The 26,437-nt window shown below is 34.1% G+C and overlaps 1 long non-coding RNA gene across 1 annotated transcript in view; it reads left to right on the top strand.

The window, feature by feature from the left end:
* Positions 1-1,081: 1,081 nt before the first annotated feature.
* The window catches only part of LOC134761421 (uncharacterized), an 85,148-nt gene continuing 59,792 nt past the window's right edge, over positions 1,082-26,437 (top strand). Inside the window, exon 1 of the long non-coding RNA XR_010140016.1 lies at positions 1,082-1,346. This is a non-coding gene — a long non-coding RNA (uncharacterized LOC134761421). The remainder of the gene's footprint in view (positions 1,347-26,437) is intronic.

Raw genomic sequence — 26,437 nt, 5'->3', positions numbered from 1 at the left:
TATAGAAAGAAAAAAGGCTAGGAAGAGGGGGGAAGAGAGAGACAAGGAGAAAGGAAGAAAAGAAGAAAGAAAGGAAAGAAAAAAAGAATGAAGGATAGGAGGAATGAAGGGAGAAAAAAATAAATGAAAAAGAAGTAAAGAAGGAAGGAAAAAATCAGTGATTTGGAAACTTCTCTGCTGGAAGACTTACATACATTTATCTCTAACCAATGAAATAAGCACTATAATTTTTTCTTTATTTTACACCTAAATCATTGGTATTACTATTATATCTCTCAAGCCTTCTTACAAAGCCACTCCTTTGGGCAGCAAGTCAATATTTAATAAAATAGCAGAGGACAGTGTGAGAATATGGACTCTGTGGGAAAAGATTTTGATAAGACAATTTACGCTTCCTTTTCAATTCAACTGATATTGCTATGGGGGACTGCACTTTTAGCAGTCATTGTCAGATCCAGTTTCTATGGAAATTTTAAGCTGCTGCCATTGGATAAAGTCAATGATGCCATGGGAACAACATCCTTGATAATGTCAAGTTTCTTCTTTGAAGGAGCGATTTGCTACTTTTTTTCTGAAATATGACAAAACCCAGTGACAATTTAAAAATTCCTTCATATGTGCACACCACATGAACAATTCATGCTAAAGTTTTTCTCATAGCTGCTGTTAATAAGAGAATTATATATCCAAATAATAATATTTCAATTAACAGGACAAAGAATAACTTAAAAATCAATATGAGGCACAGACTGTCTTCATTTAAACTTAGCCATTTAAATCACACCTTATGTGTAGACGTGTTTTTTATGTGGACTGCTTTCTCCATTAAATATATGACATGTCCTAGCCAGGCAGAGAAATTCTCCTTCTTCTCTATACTTTGTTACATCTATCTTGCCATTCACCCCACAGCCTACATTCCACAGTGCTAAGAATCTCAGCTTCTTGCAGACATCTTAGCCTTCAGTTTACAACTAGCCACTGCTGAGAGGAGTTTGCAGCAGAAAGAAACTATGTGCAATGAAGGGTGGGGTGGGAAAAAGCACTCTCTTATTAAAATATTTGTTATGTAACGTCAACCAATACACGTCACCTACTGAGTAAAGGATATTGTTCATTCTGAGCAAATACTTCAAATTGTTTCACAATGTGTTCTATTTATTTGTATAATCATGGTTAATATGCAAACTGGATCATCCCTTGGAAACCTGAAAGGGAATTTTGTGATAATACAAGGAATCCTAGGGTAATCATACCAGATGTCTTCTGCATGCCTTAATTTACGAATGCCGACAAGAAAAAGGAGGAAGAAGGAGCCAGGAAGATTGGACACAGTAGCCACCAAGGTAAGTGAAGTCCTGTCTCTTCTTCCAGTCCTGCTGCCTCCATTTTTCTTGGTAGGAGAGGTGTGTGTGTGTGTGTGTGTGTGTGTGTTTGTGTGTGTGTGTGTGTGTATCAGGGAGTTATATGAGAGACTAAAACATGTGTTTTAAAACATTGCATGGCAAAATTTAACCTAAATGGAAAATTTACTGAGGGTTGATTTTTTTTTACCGAGTAAATGGATTTTTTTTTACTGAGTAAAACTCAGTAAATGGAAAATTTACTGAGGGTTGTTTGCTTTTGTTTTTGATTTGTTTTATTTAATGGTGGGTGGGGAGGGTTAATGGAGATGACAGAAAAGCGCAATCCTTTCAAGCCATTAATTAGTACAACGACTGCTTCTTTGACCACCACTCTTCCATTTCATAGAAGCAGATCTCAGCTCCTGTTTGATCAGATTTTTAAAAATTAAAAATAAGAGGCTGGGCATGATATCTCATGCCTGCAATCTCAGTACTTGGGGAGAGCAAAGCAGGAGGATTGCTTGAGCCCAGAAGTTCAAGATCAGCCTCGGTAACATAGTGAGACCCTATCTTTACAATAAAAAATAAAAGAAAGAAAAATATTAGCTGGGTGTGGTGGCACATGTACCTGTGGTCTCAGCTACTTGAGAGGCTGAGGCAGGGGGATTGCTTGAGCCCAGGAAGTTAAGGCTGCAGTGACCCATGATCATGCAACTGCACTCCAGCATGTGTGACAGAGCACAGCCCTATCTAAAAAAAAAAAAAACATTAAAATTAAAATAATGTGTGGATTACTTACCTTTCCCCAGATATGATGCAAATGAAAAAAACAGATACAAATTAATGTTTCATGAACATAATGAGACTTCTTCTGTTTTACCTATTGGGTCCAGTGGGATTCTTAGCTTCCTTCTCATTGATTTTTGTGATTATTTTGCTGCCTGCAGGCCCAAAGAATTGTATTCCTGTTAGATGAATTGCCATTATCTCATTTTTCGATGTGAAGAAGCTTACGGGGATAGAATCCCTTTGAGTAATCTGTTAAAGTGTAGTGGGGTCCCTTCTGTTATCTTCAGAACAGATTGGGCCCCAAAGATGAATGTGCCATGCTGCCACGGGCCAGAGTGAGCTGTGCCAGTTTAGGCAGGGATTACTAACATAGGCAGATTGTAGGACTTAGATAGACCAGGGAAAGTTATAAATCAATAATGATATGTGGATACAAATGCTGAGAGTCAGTTATACCTAGACTTCTCCACCAAGTGCTCTCACCATTATTCAGAGGGAAATGGCCTTAACTGACATTAATTCTGCTTATTCTCAGACCTATTTGATTGACTCTGTCCTTTTAAAGTTTTGCATATCTGAGAGTTTTATTTTGAAATCTTTCTTAATGTTTGCAGGAATAACTATATTTTCACCTTGACAGAGTGGCATATGTGCCCGGGAACTTCCATGATGCCAGGGTAGAAACAAACTGTCGCTTCTTTCCCAGCTCCCTTCATTCCCCTTGCCCCGAATGTATCCTCTTTGGATTTCTTCTGTCTCCAAAGGCCATAAACAGTATGCAGAGTTCAGCTAAAAGATCCTTTTTGGCCAGGTGCCATGGCTCATTCCTGTAATCCCAGCACTTTGGGAGGCCAAGGCGGGCAGATCACTTGAGGTCAGGAGTTCGAGACCAGCCTGGCCAACATGGTAAAACCCTGTCTCTACCAAAAATACAAAAATTAGCCAGTCATGATGGCAGGTGCCTATAATCCCAGCTACACGGGAGGCCGAGACAGGAGAATTGCTTGAACCCGGGAGGGGGAGGTTGCAGTGAGCCAAGATTGCACCACTGCACTCCAGCCTGGGCAACCAAGAGCAAAACTCCATCTCAAAAAAAAAAAAAAAAAATCCTTTGCAATCCCTGTATGAGACAAGGACAAATCTGAGTGAACAATAAGACCAGTAAACAATCCATTCCCAACTGCTGCCCTGAATTTAAACCATAGTATCTTGAGATGCTGCTTCATCAAAGCTGCATTGGCTTTGACATGAGAGCCTACCTAGGTAGCAGTCTTGGGAGGATAAAAAGGCTAATCACACTGCACTTTCGGAAAGAAAAATGGGATCTCTATGTAGTGCTGGTCCATGTATCATCACTATTTTCAGGACAAGTGAAATGTCAAGGCTAAAATACCTTCCAGCTATCTATAAAATAATGTAAGCCAGATACACAGTCATGGCAGAGTTTTGAAATATTATTCAATTTGCTTTCCCCATCAGAAAAAAACCCAAAAATATATATTTTCTGCCTCACATTTATCAAAAAGGGTACTGAATTAAAAGTAAAAATATGGCAATAGTCTGGTATCCTGTCAAATTTAATCTATGTGAAATAGTCCAATCTATCGCACAAAAAAAATGCATTGTAGTAAAATTGGAAGGCTATTTCAGTACAATGCTTGATTTTTCTTTAAGAGTACTTTGCTTTATATACTTGTGTGTATAAAAGACAGTGTTTGGCTATTGCTAATCCTATATATTAACTCTTCTGTTCACAAAATGGAGAGCTGCTGGAGATTAATGATATTTTATTTCTTTTTTTTCCTATTTTAGAAAATTTGTAAGAGATTTACATTCACATATAGTATATAAAATTTTGGACACACAAATGCATATATATATATGGGGTGACCCACTTTTGACAAATTAATTGAAGCATAAATGTTAATGGTTAGGGCTGAAATAGGTGGTAGAAGTATGAATAATAGTTCCCTTTTTACATATAAGCCATGGTTAATGTTATCACATTTATTTTATTTTGTATTTTGATCACAGAAGAAAACATAGGCTTATTGCTGCCAATATACATTTTGAACAGTGATAATGCTCTGTACATTTGAAATCATTTTTTTCAATAAAAATTTAATTAATATGGCTACTTGATATTAATCACTTGTGTATGTTTTAAGAACACACATACTTTTTCTCTCCACTGAACTCCTAATCTATTAGGATTAGCATAATATTTTTAATGAAGACTTTCAAAAATAAAAAGTCTTACAGTTTTTAAGTTGTTTAAAATGATTACAAATAGGCACCACACAAAGATAAAATTTTGGTCCATCTCTGAATAATTTTTCTCTATATATTTTCATATATAAATAGAAAATGAAAGGAAAGAGACTCTCTCTTTTATCGACTGTGGGAAAATAGTCCTATAAATATGTTCACATGTCAATGATATTCATGTCTATTCTATATTAACTGATCTGGTGCTAAAAAAACAAAACTCTGCTTACCCACACAACTTAATTATCGTTTCAGCTTTCTTTTTTACTTAACTTTTGTTTTAGGCTTGGGGGTACATGTGAAGGTTTATTACACAGGTAGACATGTCTCATGGGGGTTTGTTGTACATATTATTTCATCACCCAGGTATTAAGCCCAGTACCCAATAGTTATCTTTTCTGCTCCTCTCCCTTCTCCCAACTCCCTCCTCAAGTAGACCCTAGCATCTGCATTGTGGAAAGCAGTATGGTGATTTCTCAAAGAGCTAAAAGCAGAATTACCATTTGACTCATCAATCTCATTACTGGGTATATACCCAGAAGAATATAAATCATTCTACCATGAAGATACACGCACATGAATGTTCATTACACCATTATTCACAATAGCAAAGACATAGAATCAACCTAAATGTCCATCGGTGACAGATTGGATAAAGAAATTGTGGTACATATACACCATGGAATACTATGTAGCCATAAAAAAGAACAAGATCGTGTCTTTTGCAAGAATATGGATGGAGCTGGAGGCCATTATCCTTAGCAAACTAAATCAAATACTGCATGTTCTCACTTATAAGTGGAAGCTAAATGATAGGAACTTATCATTTCAACTTTCAAAGATATGATATTAATGTCTCAGTTAGTAGGTCAAGCTTTCAATTCTAAGATTTGCTGAAGAAGAGAAGGCAGATGATGGGAATGGGTTCCTATTCTTCCTTTTTTCTCTTCTCTGCTATAAGATCCCCACCTCCCCCTAATGATCTGGAGCTAGTACTCAGGATCCTGACTTAGAAAATATAATGACTATTACTGTAAAACAAGAACAACGTATTTTAACAAGTTGAGGCATCTGAGAACAGTCAACATGTATTTTGCTCTGTGAAAACAAATATAACTTAGAGGGCAGGAAATAATCATGTAAATTAGGGTACCAAAATAAATTAACAAGATTCACTCGCTTTTCCACATTAGCCTGGAGAATGCCTTGCTCCAGAAGTAATAAATTTTCCACTTAAAAATAGAAATTCTTCAATCAAAAGAAATCTTAAAGATAATTTTATGTAATGCACACTTGCCTATGTTGTAATGAAATCAAAATCCAGAACGATTCATCTCAGAAATGGCAAAGCTCTCTTGTCCTTGATTGTGATGCCTTTTCAGCAGATATTCTTGACATCTGAATAATATAGAAAGGCTTATTTATCATAAACCTGTTGAAACTTAAACTGCAAGACCTCTCACTGGAATAGGCAACTGGTAAGAAATGTCTAGCAATTTTGCACTACTGTATTTTTAAGATTTTATTAAAAATTACTCCTCCAAATTGTATAAGCTTCTGATTCCACCAAACCTCAATCCTCCTGTGATGATGTGGATATTGTATAGAGTTTCATATTGTTGTAACTTATCAACTCTTTATTGGGATTGACTAGAGTAACAAAGGTCTAGCCAATTAAAATAATCTAGACTGGATCATTACAGACTTGCCTGTTTCAAACTGTCAATTTCCAGGCATTCTTTTATTACTTATGAATCAAAGTTTCTTCCATTTTAATAAGAACTCATTTCTTACCACCACTCATTAAATAAAGCTAACTAATATCAAGGATATCAAGGTAACATCATAATTCACACTTACTTAAATAAAAAGTTTTAATATGTTAGGTAAAAAATGTAGAAGATAAGATGAACCTATATTTCATGACAAAGAATTTGTCATAGTAATTTTATCATATTGAAACAAAACTTTGACTTATGTACAAAGGAGAATTCTAATGAAATTGACACTACCTGTTTATTTAATTTTCTGTACTTTTGTTCACATAGAAGACAATTTAGGAGCCTTTCTCATAATGTAATTTTAAATATTGTTCTGTCCCCACTATGAAAATATTTCTCCCTCTCAACTACATATACTTAACATTAAGTTTTAGTTACATGATTGATAGTATGAATAAATAATAAACACTTTAAAATTTATCACATTATGGCAAGAGAGGAGCATAATATCAATAAAAACAAAAACAATAAGAAAAAGAATAAGGGTGAGCAGACCCTGATATAAATTTCTGAAACCATAAACACAAATCCACAAATACAGAAGACTTCCTGACCATCTGAAGTAAATATATACGTATGTATATATATGCTTATGAATATAATAGATTATAGTTAGTACTAATTATTCATATTTTTTCTGATATAAATTTCTGAAACCATAAACACAAACCCACAAATACAGAAGACTTCCTGACCATCTGAAGTAAATATATACGTATGTATATATATGCTTATGAATATAATAGATTATAGTTAGTACTAATTATTCATGATATTTTATAAAGAATTTTTACATAAGGAGATTGTTGAGCTTTTATTAAAGGAATTTATCTAACTCTTTGAGAGTTTAGAAAAATATAACATATTTTAAGCAGTAAAACCAAATTAAATCGAATTAGATAATATCAGGTTATTCATTTCAAGATCCTTTAGATGGCAGGATCCTAGAAAAAGCCTGCACTTGGATGGAAAAAATAACATTTAGTAGAAAAAAATCTGTTTGAAGTGGAAAAAATCTATGTTTAATTCCAAAATAAATCTAATATTGTCCTTGAGGAAAACTTAAATTTAATGGTCTGCAGTCACCCACTCCACGAGAAAAGCAGATTGGAAAAGATGACTTTTCAGGAACAGATTTCACAACACTATAATGTTGATTAACATATTAATAAATATTACTAGGATGGGAGGTAAGGGGCCCATGGCCATTTATATTTGGGAAATTTTATAACATCTTGAATCCTCTTCTTAAAGAATTTTATAAAAGAACAAGCAATTTCGCCGTAAACAAATCTTGTTGCTTTTTAAAATCTAAGATTCTCTAACATTTTGACTCTTAATCTTGTTTTCTCTGAACAGCTGTTAACAGTAATATTCTGTCCACAAAACTCAAGAAGTAAACAGAAATGGAGAAGATCAAATGTTCTTCTAAGTTTCACACAGAAGGTTCTCTATAAATATTTATTTCATGAAAAAATCAAAGCCAGATGTTATAAGCTAACTTGAACATTGTGAGACTTGATTTCTTTATATACTGTTTTCTGTAGGTGGTGTCTTTGTCTTGTCTGTTTTGTGTTGGTATAACAAAATACCTGATGCTGAATAATTTGTGTAGAAAAGAGGTTTGTTTAGCTTGTGATTCTGGTGTCTGGAAAGTCCAAAAGCAGGGCACCAGCATCTGCTTGGCTTCTGGTGAAGGTCTTTGTGCTGCCATCCCAGAAGGTCAAACGGGAAGCAGACAAGTGCAAACAGACAAAACACAAGGAGTGTCCTTGCTTTATTACAACCCACTCTCATAGCAACTAATAGATACCCACGAAAACTAATCCAATCTTGTGAGAGGGAGAACTCACTGCTATGAGAATGATACCAAGCAGCCCAGGAAAGCAGAGCCCCCTAATCCAAACACCTCCAACTAGACCTCACTTTGTAAGGGTTCTACTTCCCAAATTTGCCACACTAGGAATTAAGTTTCCAATGTGAGTTTTGGAGGGGACGCTCAAACAATAGCAGCTGGCAGAGTGATGACATGGATACACTAATTTTTGTATTATTTCACCAAGGAGTGATATGGAACTCTTATCCCATTTGTAATAAATATTTAAACTCAATGCTAATTATGAATTCTGAAGGTAATGTTAACTAAGACGATACTAAATCTTTCTAAAACCATGAATATTTTAGCTAAAATGCAAAGACTTACGCCAGTTCTAAAATGATGGATTGTCTAATCCTACTGTCAAATATTTGAAATCTCTCCAAGCAATCAACGAATAATTCTAACAGGGATATATTTTTATTTTTGAACCAAATTCAAGTTAGTATGAATTTTTATCTTAGGATCTAGAGTTGACATTTCAAATTTTCTGAAGAATTTGAATTTTTCTAAGAATAAATTCTAGTTGTACTGGACTCTATTAAATATAAACAACACATTTTCTCGGACTCTTGGTCATGATTTTGATCTATTTAACATAAAGAGAGCAAGAGAGTGAGATAAATTGTCAGTTTTGTGAATTCTGCTATTGACATTAAACAAATGCTCTTAAATGCTGTGGAATTGACAGTTTCGTATTAGAGTCAAAATGTGATAATGAAAATGTAATGTCATAACATTTATTTGTAAGCAGCTCAAATCTCAGGCTTTTTTATTTTTAAATTATTTTTCTTTTTAATTAACTCAATAATTGTACATATTTATGAGGTACATTGTGATGTTTTGATAAACATATATGTTGTGTGACGATCAAATCAGGGCAGTTAGTATATCCAATACCACAAATATTTATCATTTATTTGTGGTGGCAACATTCAAAATCTTCTCTTCTAGCTGTCTTCAAACACACACAAGGCATTATTGTTAACTATGGTCACCCTACTGTGCAACAAAACACCAGAATTTATTCTTCCTTTCCAACTGTAACTTTGTATTACACATTAATAAACCTTTCTGCTTTACTCCTCTTTCCTTCCCTTCCCAGTCTCTGGTAACCATTGTTTTATACACTACTTTTATGAGATCAACTATTTTAGATTACACATGAGTGAGATCCTATGGTATTTGTCTTTCTGTGTCTGGTTTATCTCACTTAACATAATATCCTACTGGCTCATCCATGTTGCTATAAATTAGAGAATTTTATTTTTTTATGGCTGAATAGTATTCCATTGTGTATATATACATTTCTTTTGTCCATTCATGCATTGTATTTTTATTTTTTAATGGATTATCTTAACATTCCATAAGTCAGAACTTTTTGGTTGATAAGAGAATGAAGCTTAGGAAGTTTATATTAGATCAATACTGGGTAAATAAAGCAACCACCTTTTTAATAAATCAAAAGGCAGCAATAAAAATTGAACTTTATGAATTAAAATAGAGGCTTTATAATGGTACATTTAACTTACACTATGATATATATTTTATGGTTAATATATGAGCTTTGAAATTTAAAATTTAAAATTAGTAGCCCTTCTAATTATAAATGATCTAAATTTTTTCTATATGAAACATTGTATTTTCCTAAAGTTGAATTGTGTAAAAATTTTACTTTTCTCATGTACTTTTCCAAAGCACAATATTATATGGTTTATACATGGATACATTTTCCAAGAAATAGGCATATATCCCATGAGAACTAGGCCCTTTGAGCTTTAGAGAAATAACTGAAGCATGTACTATATATCCAATAAATGAGAATAGCTACCATTTAATGAGAGCTAACGATACACTAGGTACTGAGATTAGGTACTGTTTTATTATCATCCCTGTTGTACAGTTGAGGAAAGAGATATTTAGTAATATAAAATAACTTCCAATTTTAAGAGCCAGTGAAGGCCAGAGAACCACATTTTCTTTTTTTCTTTTTTTTTTTTTTTTTTTTTTTTGAGATGGAGCTCGCTCTGTCACCAAGACTGGAGTGCAGTGGTGTCATCCTGGCTCACTGCAACCTCTGCCTCCCAGGTTCCAGCGATTGTCCTGCCTTAGCCTCCCCAGTAGCTGGGATTACAGGTGCATGCCACCACACCTAGCTAATTTTTTGTATTTTTAGTGGAGATGGGGTTTCACCATGTTGGCCAGGCTGGTCTCAAACTCCTGACCTCAAGTAATCTGCCCGCCTCGGCCTCCCAGTGCTGGGATTACAGGCGTGAGCCACCACGCCTAGCCCCATGTTTTCTAATGAAGTTCAGATCACTTGAACTACCTCAGCCTAGTGCTCATTGTGCAAAGGTCCAGAGGTGCAGAAAAGGGAGGCTGATTAGACTACCATGATCACTGGGTTGATCATCTGTCATCCATGGGTAGAACTTTGTAAGTATGAGATGCTGATGAGATGTGATAGGTCAAGGGGCTGCTGTCACCCAGGTCACTCAGGGACCAGGCTGGGGCTAGGTGAGGAAAGTTTTCCCTTTTAATTTCTGAAACCCACTGTGGTTAATACTGGGTATGGATGAGGACAAAAAATACCTTTTCTACTCTTTGGGAGGTAAAATGCAGGACACAATCATCCCCCAATCCCATATCTAGTTCAGTTGAACCAAAGACAACTCTCAAATGGAAGATCAGTATTTTCAATAGGTTGAACAAATTGGATAATGGGATAAATAAAACCTATGTTTGGATTAATATCTGACCACCCCAGACACTTCAGATGTACTGAGTGCCCAGACACATCTCTTGCCCTGGCTATGTGGTCTGAGTAAATACATTTTTTTTAAATTGTTTAAAAGGCACAAAGATAGAGTTCCAAGCATTTCTACAAATATGAACTCATTAATCTTCGTAATCATACTATCAAGTAGAATATATTATTATCCCCAGTGATTAAGTATCATGCCTGAAGTATCCCAGCTAGTAGGTAGCAGAACTAGAATTTGAAACCCTGGAGTCTGGTCCCAACCTGTGTCTTCTTCTACTATGAAACCTATGTTTTTTTCCATCTCACACTGCCTGAGTCGATGGCCCTGGTGGATGACTGTTTCAGACATTTTGGTCTGGATAACTCACTATCCAGTCTATACAACACAGACCAGACAAATCCCACTAATGGCTGAAGCAGATTAATTATGCCAGACATTGACTACTTCACACTGATTAAGATGTTATTTTAAGTATGAATTTTGAACAAGTGCATTAGCAGAGGCCAAAAATAAAATCTCTGATATAAGCAAGCTGTATTCTAATCTACAAGAGAGTGAAAATAGAACCCCAAATTAATCAAATAGGCAGTAACCATGGTGGTTAAGAGCACAGACTTGGGGCAGGTTATCTGGGTTTGGATTCCAGCTCCACTACTCACCAGCTATATGGCTTAGCAAATTACTTAGCCTTTTTAAATCTTTGATTCCTTATCTTTTAAAAGGAAGTAATAATAACTATTTTTTGTTATCCTAAGGATAAAGTGTAAAGCTTATAATGGAAAATGGACATAGACAATGAACAGAACCTGGACAATGCAAAAAGAGAAATACAAACTCCATTATTACAAAAATACTGTCTTTAGTCATAGTTGGTCAAGCAATTTTAGCAGCCTTTTAGTGAAAAGGAACTGGAAATCAATACCCATGCTCTACTTTGTGTTTCTTTTAGAGTGTTGATGAAAAGTATGCCCATGTTAGTTGTTCTCAGCTAATTGTTTTGTTACCTACGGTAGATTTCAAAATGTGGCCACAGATGTCTCCCAATCCAGTGTGTACCCACTAGACAATGTGATTTTTGTCATTCCCATAAGAAATGGAGTCTATTTCCTCCTCTCTTTGAATCTGGGATGGCAGTTGTCCAGTAGAATAAAGCAGAAGGGATGTCATAATACTTCTAATTGCTAGGACTTAAGACACTTTGTAGTATTCCTATTATTTTCTTGGAATACTATTTGAGACCACCAACTAAAGAAGCCAAGCTAGCCTAGTAGGAAATTGGAGGCAATACAATATGTTACTTTTAATACAAGCAAAATTATCATGCAACTGTTTCTCCATAAACTGTAAGATTTTAGGAGTACCTCGCAATTACAATGCTCTTTTATAAGCCATGAAACAGTTATAAAACAGTCACTCCCTTCCACCAATCAAGTTTGATGTATTAGCTGCTTTGTTGGAATTACCACATTAAATTGACATGATGGTGAATGCAGCTGTAAGTACACTGATTTCATTTCTCTTTTCTTAGGTTTTTGTTATAACAGTTTTTGCTGCTGTGATGTCCCTCCCTAAAAAACCACTGATTTAGGTTTGGCTATCTTCAGTGTTAACCACGTAAACCAGATTAAACCCACACGTTATTACACATTAAATATGAAAATTCAGACTGCATCCCTGGTGTCTTCTTTCCACTCTGCCATATCTGACTCTTTCTCCTCTTTTCTCCAATAGGCATGGAGAGCCGCTCAGCAATGTCACACATAGCAAATACAGAATGGAAAGGCAGTTTCATGCCTAAACTCCATGCGTAATTCTCTTGGAGCCACAAGACACCCATTCTTCCTGGAGAAGGAATGAAAAAGCAAAAACTATAGATTTTTTACATCCAAGTCCAAGTCCCATGACAGTAATGGCTGATTGTTTATCCCATTCCTTCTCTACTCCTTCGTTTCCTGTCACATAGGGGAGGGCTAAGGGGGTGAGGGCTAAAGTGATGCTGGGGTGTGGAAGAACTGGTGGGGTTCCAGTTGAGTTCATTTCTCTCTAGAATGTGAGGTACTTGATATTTTGTCCTCAACTTTGGATAATACCTATGAATTTTGGTAAAAGGAAATGTCCTCTTCAACATCATTTTCCATTGTGATGTGTAATTCTAAAATGATATTATCATTTTGTTTTGCCCATGTACTAAAATACTATAATTAATGTAACTTTTCTTATTCCCAAGCTTCTTTCACAGTGTCTGCTTTATAGGTGGTTATTTCTATGTACTTTGGTTCATTTTATTAAATCACTTTTTAAAATATTTTTTAAAAACTCTACCTTCAATTCCCTACATAATTCGACTTAAATGGCATTGCACTTGTTAAAATATTGTTTTTATAAGTGTTTGCATGAATAGAATTAATTTTAAAATACATGAAGTTTAGCTCAGAACAGATTTACTGTAGCTTACACGATGGCTCAGTTTCCTAAAGAAACTGGGTAATTGCGTGTATGAATACTCAGGAACAGGATAACAAAAAGGAAAAACAATTTTTGAACTACTTAAACCATAAATGATCAGTTTTGGTTTTACATGTGTTACATAAATAGAAGTGAAATTAAATATCATTTATTCTTCTCATACTCCCCGTAATACCTAGCTGGTTCAAATAAAACTGTAGTCAAAATATTCTTTTGCTCCAGAGGGAAAACATTAAACCATTAAGCCATCTGATTAATTTATTTTGTAGCTGAACTATATCAGTTTGTTCAGGGGTCCTAATTTCTAAAGAGTTCTTTCTTAAACTTGAATATTTAACAGAACCCTTCTAGGAAATGAGGAACCATGTCCTAAATGAGGAACCGAGCCCTAAATTCTACATCTTGGTCCTATATTGAATGATGAAAGAGTAAATCCATCAACCCATCAATAAGTGTTAGAAGAATTAATTATCACTTTCAATTGTGTCTACTCACTAATTTTTGGTTAGCAAACAAACTAGAGATGGAGTGCTTATATGAATCAAACTTATTTGTGCCCTACTGTGGTTGAGATGTCTTCAGCTCCTCATCTACTCATTTGTTCAGAATATGTTTTCATGCCAGAATATTTTGGCTGGGATACAGTAGAAAATAAAAAAGAAACAATCTCTGGGTTTATAATATTTGTCTTCATATGATTATCCCTCACAATCATAATTCTGGCTGGGAAACAGACAATAAACAGATTGATAATATAACAAGTGTCAAATTCTAATAAAAATAAAACAAAATATGAGTGATAAAGCATCCTGGGATTTGGCCAGAAAATTATTTTGCATTTTAATGATCACCAAATTGATTCCACAATTTTAAGCTCTTTATTTCATTAATTCAACAAGTATTTATTGAGGGCCTAGTCTGTGCCAGGCACTAGAGAGGCAACAGAGAGCAAAACAAGCATGTTCTTTGTATGGATGTGTTTGGAAGAGAAATAACAATCCTGCAATAGCTCCAATACATGCAAAAATTGGTAACTACTACACATTTTTTGGCATCCCTTGCACATATCAATTCATTTTTATGGTGACTCACACGTATATACTATGTCCTTGAATTGGATAATAGTGGCTCGGTTGTGCTTACTGCTGTAACTCTTAAATCAATCACCCAGAATACAAGAGACATTCTGGGGACTTAGAAAGTAAACCTAAGTAATTCCAGTGGCAAAACCTTGACTCAGGTTAGTCGTCAAACTAAATCTACTGTTCCTTCAATTACACGGATCATTGCTTTAAGATGCAAGAACCTCACATCTTAGAATAATATAACATCAGATGTGATCATTTCTTGAAGATGAATATAAAATGTATTTCTCATATACCATAATATCTGCTTTAACTTTCCAAAGCAAAAATAAAATAAAATAGCAAAGGAAAAATAAACATTAAAAAATCAAGGTATATTACAACAATCAATATTGGATAATGAGTCATGGCATACTTAAAATAAAAACTGTGTTTCAAATAAAATGGTAATTTTAGAGAAAAACAAGCTCTTTACTTATTATTTTAGCCTTTAGATTTCTTGTTTTTATTTGCTAAAATATTAGTGTCTAAAGCTGAGATGTCAATCAATCTACACATTTTAAGATGTGAGCATATATGAATCTGAATGAGGAAAGAAAAAGAGTCAAGGAGATGGGCAAAGAATCTGAACAGACATCTTTTAACAGAAGACATATATACATGGCCATTGGCTATATGAAAAGGTGCTCAACATAACTAATCATCAGGGAAATGTATATCAAAGCCATTATGAGATTTCACCTCACACTTATTAGGATGGCTACTATAAAAAAGACGAAAGGTAACAAGGTTAGCAAGAATGTGGAAAAAAAGGGAACCCTTGTACAGTATATACTTTGTAGTGTACTTTGTACACTAATTTACACGGGTGGAAATGTAACTTAGTATAACCATTATGAAAAGCAATAGGAAGATTCCTCAAAAACTTAAAAATAGAACTACTATGTGGTCCATCAATCCTGCTTCTGAATATATAGCCAAAGAAAATGAAATCAGGATCTGTACTTCCATGTTCATTGCAGCATTACTCACAGTAGCCAAGAGAGGGATGGAATCAACCTAAATGTCCATCAGTGGATGAACCGATAAACAAAATGTGATATACATGCATACATACGTGTGAAAACATATATGCATACATATATATAATAGACTATTATTCAGCCCTTAAAAAAAGAAACCTCTGCTATTTGTGATAACATAGCTGAATCTGGAGGACATTATACAAAGTGACATAAACCAGCCTCAGAAAGACAAACATAATCTCATTTATATTTGGAACCTAAAAAGTCAAACTCATAGAAACAGAGAGTAAGAACGGTGGTTGCCAGGAACTGGGGGAGGGAGGAAAGGAAAGATGTTGACCAAAGGGCACAAAGTTTTCATTAATATAAAATGAACAAATTCTGGAGAGCTAATGTACAACATGTTGACTGCAGTTAACAATACTCTACCAAATACTTGAAATTTGCTGAAAGAGTAGATCTTAAGTGTTCTCACCACAGAAACAAAGAGAAAGAAGGAAAGAAAAAAAAAAGAAAAAAGGAAGAAAAAGTAGAGAAAAGAGGATATGGTAGCTGTGTGAGAGGATGGATATGTTAATTAGCTTTTTGCCCTTATTGTGATCACTTCACAATGTATATCAAAACATCAAATTGTACAATATAAACAATTTTTACTTGTCAATTATACCTCAATAAAGCTGAAAAAGGAGTCAAAGAGATAGGTTTAATCAGTTAAATTGAAGATGACAAAAAGCTTTTCCAGTTATTGTTACTTTACACACAGATATTTGTATTTTCTCCTGTTACTAATCTATAATCAGGTGTTATATTCAAGATATTATCATGTTAAATTTCTCAAAAAAAAACAATAGGACAACTGACTTAATTCCATTCCATCATTTCTGAAAAAATTATATTCAGCTTCTAAGACAATATAACTCATTATTTCTCAAGTATTAATCTTCCTAATTCATTTACAATGACAGCATTCTAGTTACATGCAAGCTGCTTAATTACAAACTATTTTGAATATATCAAAACTACATAAAATTTTAAATTTTATTTATAATTATACAAGTAACATAAATATACATTATCATTATAAAATATTAGACAACCTAAAAAATGTTTATGCTTTTTGTTTTTACTATTTCCAATTTAACTTTACTTGTGAGAGGTAACCATCTATGATCAATAGTTTACTGATTAATACATTTCTACAATTACAGACATTTGTACACACATATGTACATGTATACACTTTTTGTTTTAGCTTTTTTCATGAAATGATAGAAATGTATCATTTTACAACTTACTCTTTTCATTTAAATTGTTTTTGAGATTTGCCCATGTTACTTACTTCTCTACTGAAGAAAAATTGTAGTCCACATCTTTTCATTTTCCTAAATAATATTTTATTAAAAACATCTGCACATGCTACTCCAGTCATATATTGAATAACTCTCTTAAGTGAATACTAAGAAGTGGAATTGGTAGATCAGAGCTGCAGTCTAAATCAGTTCTCCAAAATTGTCTTCCAATGTGGTTATACCATTTAATACTACCACCAATCATCCTCATCCATGAGAGTACCTTCTCTTGTGCCCTCACCTCAATTGATATTGTCAAACTGTGAAATTATTAACAAAATGTTTATCTAATTGTATTTTCATTTTGATTTTCTAAGATTATCAGTGAGGTTGAATGATTTCCTTTATGATTGTTGGCCTTTTGTATTTTATCTTTTGTTAATTGTTCATTTGCTTCTTTTTCTATTAGATTGTATGTTTTTGCTTTTTAAATAATTTGTAGGATATGTTTATTTCAAATATAATTTATTATAAACATTTAAATACTCTTCCCATTTTATGAACTATTTTTAACTTTGTTTTGATAACTTTCATTATTTTAAAGCTTACATTTATAAGTAGTCAATTTATTAGTCATTAATTTTATGGCTATGGTTTGTTGAATATTTAAATAAAAAGCCTTCCCAAACCAAAGTTGTACACATATTCTCCCAAAGTTTCTTTTGAATATCTTTATTTCCAAAAGGCCTAAAATTCATCTGGAATATATTTGGGGAATTATGTATTGAAGATACATAACTTCAAATGCATAGCTATTTGTTTCCACAGGATTTATTAGTATTGATCATGGGAAGAAAGTATATAGATATATAAATCCAAATGCATAGCCAGTTATTGGATACACTTCTCCCCCCATTTGAAAAGCTAACTTTATTATGTGGTAAATTTATATATCTGTATGTTTCTATTTATAAACTATTATACCCTAGTCTATTGATTTGTCTAACACATTGCCAGTTTTCTACTGGTTACATTATATCTTCTCATACTTTCAACCAATATTGTTTTAGTTCCATTGTGTTATTACACATACACAAATAATCATGCCTTTTTTCGGTAAACATTTATAATTGAAAAGATTTACTGGTTTTGTATCCTGCCATCGCTTCTTGGGTTCCACAGGTTTTTGGTTTGTTTTCAGTTTTGCTGGACTGTATCTTTCTGTAACTGTTTCTGTGACTCTTTATGGGTGGTAAAATTTCTGAGCATTTGCAAATATTAAAATTGGCAATATTTCCTTTTACATATGATTACATAATTCTATGAATAATTCTTAGATCAACACTATTTTCCTCAGATATTTATAGATTTTATTGTTTCCTTGTCCCCCTCTTAACCAAGCAGAAGCATATTAATCGAATCCTCATTTCTTTTCAGTTTTCTTGTCTACAATCACTTACTTTTCATTTTATCAATGAATTTTAATATTTTATTGTATGTATCTGTGACATGGTTTGGCTCTGGGTCCCCACCCAAATCTCATCTTGTAGCTCCCATAATTCCCATGTGTTGTGGGAGGGACCTGGTGGGACATAATTGAATCATGGGGGCCAATCTTTCCTGTGCTGTTCTCATGATAGTGAATAACTCTCATGAAATCTCATGCTTTAAAAATGTGAATTTCCCTGCACAAGCTCTCTCTCTTTGCCTGCTGCCATCCATGTAAAATGTGACTTGCTCCTCCTTGCCTTCTGCCATGATTGTGAGGCCTCCCCAGCCAAGTGGAACTGTAAGTCCATTAGACCTCTTTCTTTTGTAAATTGCATGTCTTTTTCAGGAGCATGAAAATAGACTAATATAATCTGGATGTAGCCTTTCTTATTCATTCTGTTTACTAAATTGTCCTTTTAGTATGGAAAATAAAAATTTAGTTCAGATCTGTATTTTCTTTTTCTATGATGGCTTTCTATATTTTTATTTGTAAATCACTTGTTTTTTCTTATTTATCACTTGCTATGTGGAAATTGAATGCTCAGAGTTACTTTTCATTTAACTTTCTTTTTATCTTCTTCAGCTATATTTTGAAAGATTCTCTTAGCTTAATTATTTTTAGCCTACTAATTTTCTCTTCAGCCATAATCATTGTTATTCAAATTGAGATTTTTGTTTCAAAAATCAAATTTTTAATTTTATAATTCCCCACCAATTTCTTCTTTTGAATGTCACCATCTTTCAAATATCTCTGAGAAGATAAATTATATTTATTTCAATTTTTTCTTCTTAGTCTCTTATAAATCTCTCCCCTTGGGTTTCAGTTTTTCTGTTTGCTAAGTGTGGTACCCCCATTTTATGGTGTTAGCATTCCTAAAATGTTAAATGAGTCTTGCTTGTGTATTTGCCTCCATATTTGAGATGACTCGTTACTGGTTAGTGAATGGGGAAGCATTCCTGGAAAATGGAAATGACTCCAGGAAAGGGACTACTGTTTTAGGCATAGGGGATCCTAATTCCTCTGGGTTTTGCCATTACCAAGGAGTCTTTTCTTGGTTTCCAATAGTCATAGACACGATCATGGATTTTTAAAACAGTTACTATATTTAATATTATGTGGAAAATAGTTCTCAAAATTTTGTACAGATTTAATGATGATGAAAGATTCATCTTCCAACTTAGAGTAAGGAATGTCTGCTTCCAATTTTCAAATAACAACATTTATATTATGTTTTCTTATTATAAAGATATATGCTTTTTACTTAATTGAATTAAAATAACAAAAGGGAAGTTTTCAAATTAGAGTATTTTTATTGCATTCATTTCCATGGCTAAATAAATGACTACTTTCTTATTTTATGAAAACTACATATTGTTCCTAGAATTATGCCTCTATTCCTAAGTAGATTTGAGCCTATTTGGGATAAATTTAGGGAAAAATATGAAAGCTTATTTCTAAACTATTATCGGTCATTATCTCTGTATGCCAAGATAATAATGTTTTTGTTCTATTTTCTTTTTACAAAAATTTTCCAAGTTTCTCACAAAATAACTATTAATTTTAATACCAGCAACATCACTATTTATTTGCCTATATACTGTAAGTTTTTTAGTACTCTCTAACAATTACTGTGCCCTTTCATCAAACATCCAACAATTATAAAACATTCACTCCTTCCCCAGGTCAAGTTTGGTATGTTAGTCCCTTTGTCAAGAATTACCACATTAATTAACATAGTGAATTAGATTTCATAATTTTTATTAGTTTTTATGTGTCTTATTCTTTGCCATTCTTAGTAGCCAATGAATTTCCAGTGCTAGCTGGCTTTGTATCAGAGGCTGAGTCATTAAATAAAGAAGTGAAGAATAACTTCCACCAGAGTCCAAGAGAAAGTACTTCAGGTTCCCACTGTACGCATAGTGCTTCTCCCCTGGGTCTACTGCATTACCCATTGTCCAGTACAAAGACATCATTTTGTTATACAAATATATGTTTCTTCTACGAAAGAACCCCCCCTTCTCCTCTAATGTCATATCATGAATCCAGCCTTCTTCAATAGTGATTACTTTCATGAGTGCTAAGAGAGTTTCAGAATTAGCTTTGATCAATGTTCTTGATATGTAAATTTCTAAGAACATAATTTGTATCTAGGTAATTTATTTTTATTTAATAAACACTTAACTAATTTAGTGCCGTCCTCATTTTGTATATCTTTCGTTTCCATGTCCAATTCATAATCAAGCCCAATGCCTACTTCCCTGAAATATCATGTAACTCCATTTCATCTTTTCTATTTCTAGTGATACTTCTCAGCACTAAATCAACTTTCACTTACTTCAACAGTTTTAATAGCCTATTCAATAACTTCACCAATTTTAACATTACTCTCCTTTTCTTTGTGTTTTACAAAAGCTGTGTCCTTCTAAACCACAATGTGATTATGGTTTGTGATCTTACTGTAACTAATATGATTCATGTAACTCCTCATTTTTCTGTGGAATAAAATCCTATCTACAAGAAAGGGCTGTCAGTTTTCCCTAAAGATTTACATCAACTTATTTCTTTTTAGACTCAATTCTCCCTATGTCTCATTCTTCCCCAAACTGATATATTGTATATAGCAGCCATAAGGCATAATGAATAACTCTATCTCTGTTGTCCTTACCATCTTTGACTTTAATGTTCTTCCTATGCAAAGTGTAATAAAAATAATATAAAAGGCAATTTTATTGTTCAACCACAATGGAAATATGTTCAAATTATGAAAAGGCTGCAACTAAGTTATTCTTTTTATTCTACAAAAGACAAAGTCCTCTACCCTAACAAATAAAATGTCTAGCAAAATTGGAGAATTAATCCTTACTTAAAAATGACCACCTAGACTTCTGCTTCCGGCTATTTTAATAACTAATAACTGATCAACCCTCTGTCTTAAAACAACTACAAAAACAGGCTAAATTTGTTTTTAAACCTGCTATTTGAAAGCATTAGGACACATCCACCCAAAACTTGAGGCTAAGATGCAGTGAAGGAAGGAAATGCAGTAATACTGCATTAAACACACAGCAGAAATTATAGAAACCAGTAGACATTCTATTGTCTACTGGTATTACATCTTTAATATGCTAACATAGAATAAATGTCAAACAAAATTTCTATTTCCAGGGAAAATATTATTCAAATATGAGGCAAAATATGAGGGCCATTTTTATTTTTATTTTTTAGAAGAGACCCAGAGACACTTCTTTATGATAGGAGCAGCCATTTTCAAACTTGCTGCATGGCAAAGTTTGAACAAACCCTTCAGAAGATACCAAATCCTCTGGGAAGTTTTGTTGGCTCTCTCCACAAATAACACTGCAGTCTCCACTCACTCCCATGACCCTACAAAAGGCTAAACTTGCTCTTACACACAGAGAAGAACTTGTGCATGTGCACACGTGTGTGTACAGAATATCAATTCTTAGATCTAACATTTTTTTTGTTTGTTTTTTTTTTTTCTTTTTTATTATTATTATTATACTTTAGGTTTTATGGTACATGTGCGCAAGGTGCAGGTAAGTTACATATGTATACACGTGCCATGCTGGTGCGCTGCACCCACTAACTCGTCATCTAGCATCAGGTATATCTCCCAATGCTATCCCTCCCCCCTCCCCCCACTCCACAACAGTCCCCGAAGTGTGATGTTCTCCTTCCTGTGTCCATGTGTTCTCATTGTTCAATTCCCACCTATGAGTGAGAATATGCGGTGTTTGGTTTTTTGTTCTTGCGATAGTTTACTGAGAATGATGATTTCCAATTTCATCCATGTCCCTACAAAGGACATGAACTCATCATTTTTGATGGCTGCATAGTATTCCATGGTGTATATGTGCCACATTTTCTTAATCCAGTCTATCATTGTTGGACATTTGGGTTGGTTCCAAGTCTTTGCTATTGTGAATAATGCCGCAATAAACATACGTGTGCATGTGTCTTTATAGCAGCATGATTTATAGTCCTTTGGGTATATACCCAGTAATGGGATGGCTGGGTCAAATGGAATTTCTAGTTCTAGATCCCTGAGGAATCGCCACACTGACTACCACAAGGGTTGAACTAGTTTACAGTCCCACCAACAGTGTAAAAGTGTTCCTATTTCTCCACATCCTCTCCAGCACTTGTTGTTTCCTGACTTTTTAATGATTGCCATTCTAACTGGTGTGAGATGGTATCTCATTGTGGTTTTGATTTGCATTTCTCTGATGGCCAGTGATGGTGAGCATTTTTTCATGTGTTTTTTGGCTGCATAAATGTCTTCTTTTGAGAAGTGTCTGTTCATTTCTATTTCCAGGGAAAATATTATTCAAATATGAGGCAAAATATGGGGGCCATTTTTAAACAACAAAAAGTGAAATATTTGTTACGTGGAAGCCTACTCAAAAATAAATAGCAAAGAGAATTTTTTAGGCAGAATAAAATTATTACACTGGAAGTTGGAAAATACATGATGGAATAAAGAACACACAAAAGAGTAAACATGTAAGCAAACACAATACTGGTTATACAGAACAATTATTATAATGTCTTATGATATTTTAAATACATATGAACTAAAACATAGGCAGACGTGTAGAAAGAAGTCAGCTAAGTTAATTTTTTCTGTGGTTTCAGAATTACTAAGGGAAGGTGAAAAAGTTAGATTTTTTAATTGACTTAAATAATTATGTGTGTCATAATTGTCAGGATAACCACAAAGAAAATAGGGAAAAATAATAAATAACACATTAATACAGGGAAATGAATATAATTTAAAAATTGAGTATCTAAAATAAGAGAATAAGGAAATATAAAATAATGTAACATAATTGTGTTAAATTCAAAACAGTAAAGATAGTAGATATGAACTTAAATTTATAAATAAATATGCAAATTGACCAAATAATACAAATAATTCCCTGAAGTCTTCTACAGAATTAAAAAAAAAAAAAGCATTTAGGTATAAAAGTACAGAAATGTGAAAGTAAAGCATGGAAATCATGCACCAGGTATCCAGGTTATATATTGTTGTATAACAACCCTGAAATTTAGCAGCTTGAAACAATAAACATTTCTTATCTCACAGCCTCTGCGGATTAGGAATCTGGGAGGCCTTCGCTGGATGGTTGGGTATTAGGATCCCTCATGAGGCTGCAATCAAGGTTGGGCCGGGGCTGCATTTATCTCAAGGCTTGATTAGGGAAGTATTTCCTCAGAGGCTCTTCATGTGGTCCTTTCCACAAAGCCTTTGTAAAACGGCATCTGGCTTCTCCCAGATTCTCTGTGAATCCAGAGGGAGTAAGAATGCACACGTGCCAAAATCTTTTTTGAAACTTAATCATGGAATCTGCACCCCACCACTTTTGCTTCATTCTATTCCTTAGAAGTGAGTCACTGTATTCACACCACAATCAAGGGGCAGAAATTACACAAAAAATACGAATCTACAGTAGAGTCTGATAAATTAAGTATTCATGTTGAATCTCCAGGATAGCAAGTTCCAAAAAAGAAACTTTCAGGGAATGTGTGCAGTGACAATTATTTTCATTATAATACTAAGATATTATTTGCTTTTTTGCTTTCATTCTCTTGTTATTACATAGTGAAGTTTTCCAAAGGTAACATAACATGTGGCATTATCCTTGCTCTAATGACTAATGTAACAGGTAGTTGTGTATTCTTTGTTTTAACACTTTTTCAGTTTTAATGTCTAATATGATAAATATCAATATATGTAGCCTGCATCATCAAAAAATCTTTGGGATTCCCAATAATTTGCAAAATTTTAAAGAGATCCTGAGACATCTTTAAGACTTTTTCTAATATTTAGCATAAAATTACTAAGTGAATGTAAAAGAGAACTAAAAATAATAAAGAGGAATAACAGAATAATTTTAAATAATTACTCAATAAGCAGGTAAGATTGAGGAAAAAAGAACAATAATTGATTGTCAAAAAGTAGAAACAGAAAGTCCAATACTGTATGTTCTCACTTATAAGTGGGAGCTAAATTTGTACACATGGACATAGAATGTGGAATAATGGACACTGGAGACTTGGAAGGGATGGGATGGGGATGAGGGATGAGTAATTTCTTTTTTTTTTTTTTTTTTTTTTTGAGGCAGGGTATCACTCCATCACCCAGGTTGCCAGGTCAGAGTGCAGTGGCGCGATCTCGGCTCACTGCAACCTCCACCTCCCGGGTTCAAGTGATTGAACTCAGCCTCCTGCGCCATGGTTATAGCCATGCCTGGCTAATTTTTGTATTTTTTAGTAGAGACGGGGTTTCACAATGTTGGCCAGGCTGGTCTCGAACTCCTGACCTCAAGTGATCCACCTGCCTCGGCCTCCCAAAGTGCTGGGATTACAGGCATGAGCCACTGTGCCCAGCCGGGGTGAGTAATTTCTTAATGGGTATAATGAACCGTATTCAGGTGATGGTGACACAAAAAAGTAATATTTAAAAATATATTAGTCATTCATTTATGCAGCCAAAAAACACATGAAAAAATGCTCACCATCACTGGCCATCAGAGAAATGCAAATCAAAACCACAATGAGATACCATCTCACACCAGTTAGAATGGCAATCATTAAAAAGTCAGGAAACAACAGGTGCTGGAGAGGATGTGGAGAAATAGGAACACTTTTACACTGTTGGTGGGACTGTAAACTAGTTCAACCATTGTGGAAGTCAGTGTGGTGATTCCTCAGGGATCTAGAACTAGAAATTCCATTTGACCCAGCCATCCCATTACTGGGTATATACCCAAAGGACTATAAATCATGCTGTTATAAAGACACATGCACACGTATGTTTATTGCGGCATTATTCACAATAGCAAAGACTTGGAACCAACCCAAATGTCCAACAATGATAGACTGGATTAAGAAAATGTGGCACATATACACCATGGAATACTATGCAGCCATCAAAAATGATGAGTTCATGTCCTTTGTAGGGACATGGATGAAATTGGAAATCATCATTCTCAGTAAACTATCGCAAGAACAAAAAACCAAACACTGCATATTCTCACTCATAGGTGGGAATTGAACAATGGGAACACATGAACACAGGAAGGGGAACATCACACTTCGGGGACTGTTGTGGGGTGGGGGGAGGGGGGAGGGATAGCATTGGGAGGTATACCTGATGCTGGATGATGAGTTGGTGGGTGCCGCACACCAGCATGGCACATGTATACATATGTAACTAACCTGCACATTGTGCACATGTACCATAAAACCTAAAGTATAATAAAAAAAAAAGTAAAAAAAAATATATTAGTCATTAAACTTATCAGTTTATAAATGTCATAAACACAATGTTAAGTGAAACAAGCAAGAAAGTAGTCCATCACATAAGATTCTACTTATAGGAAGTTCAAAAAGGAGGAAAACTAATCTATTGCACAGGAAGTCAGTATACTGTAGTTTTTAAAGAAAATTTTAGTTTAGACTGTTATGAACTCCATACTGCACTAAAACTTAGTTCCCAAGGCAAATTTGCAGACAAATTGTCTCCAATCTAGTTTAGGTTTTTACCATCCATTCAAAGATTCCTTTTTTTGCTGGGGTTCTTGCTGGTTACTTAGCTAGAAAAACATTTTATATGAGGACAGTGAGACCTAGATAGTTTAAGCACATTATTTAAGGCCATACATTTAGTTAGCTACTTTCTTTCTTCATTTCCCCTATTGATTTTTTCCTCATCTTCTTGACCCAGTTTCCTCTCTTCCGAATTATGTTAGTACACTGTTCCTCTACCATTGGAAAGCTATCCAGTATGTACTGGCTTTACATTATTAGTTGTTTCTTTTAGACATTTAATCTGCTCCAAATTCTCCGTGTGTTCTTTTGGGTCAATGACTGTGTTTCACTTTTTCTTTGATTCTGGAAATCTAATTTTGTTCTTTCACTGCGCTAATTAGTAAACATATTCATCCATACATTCATTCATTCAACAAATACTTTTGAGTACCTATGATGTAGCAAACAAACAAGAAAAAAGGCCCTCCCTCCATAGAACTTAGATTCCAATTAAAGTAATTAATAAGTAAGAAAATAAAATGCTGTGCATGGCATGTTATATTGTGATAAATGCTTTGGAGAAAAAACTGACCACTGACTAACTTTCAAATAGTGAAGTTTTTATGCTGCTTTGACATCCCTTGTCTTACTGTGGAGGCTCCTTGGGAAATGCTGGTGTGAAAAGCAGTTCAACTAGCCGA

This window comes from Pongo abelii, chromosome 4, assembly GCF_028885655.2.
Source record: "Pongo abelii isolate AG06213 chromosome 4, NHGRI_mPonAbe1-v2.0_pri, whole genome shotgun sequence".
Lineage (NCBI taxonomy): Eukaryota > Metazoa > Chordata > Mammalia > Primates > Hominidae > Pongo > Pongo abelii.
The sequence above is the reverse complement of the archived record's forward strand: the minus strand, read 5'-3'. Positions and strand labels throughout refer to the sequence as shown.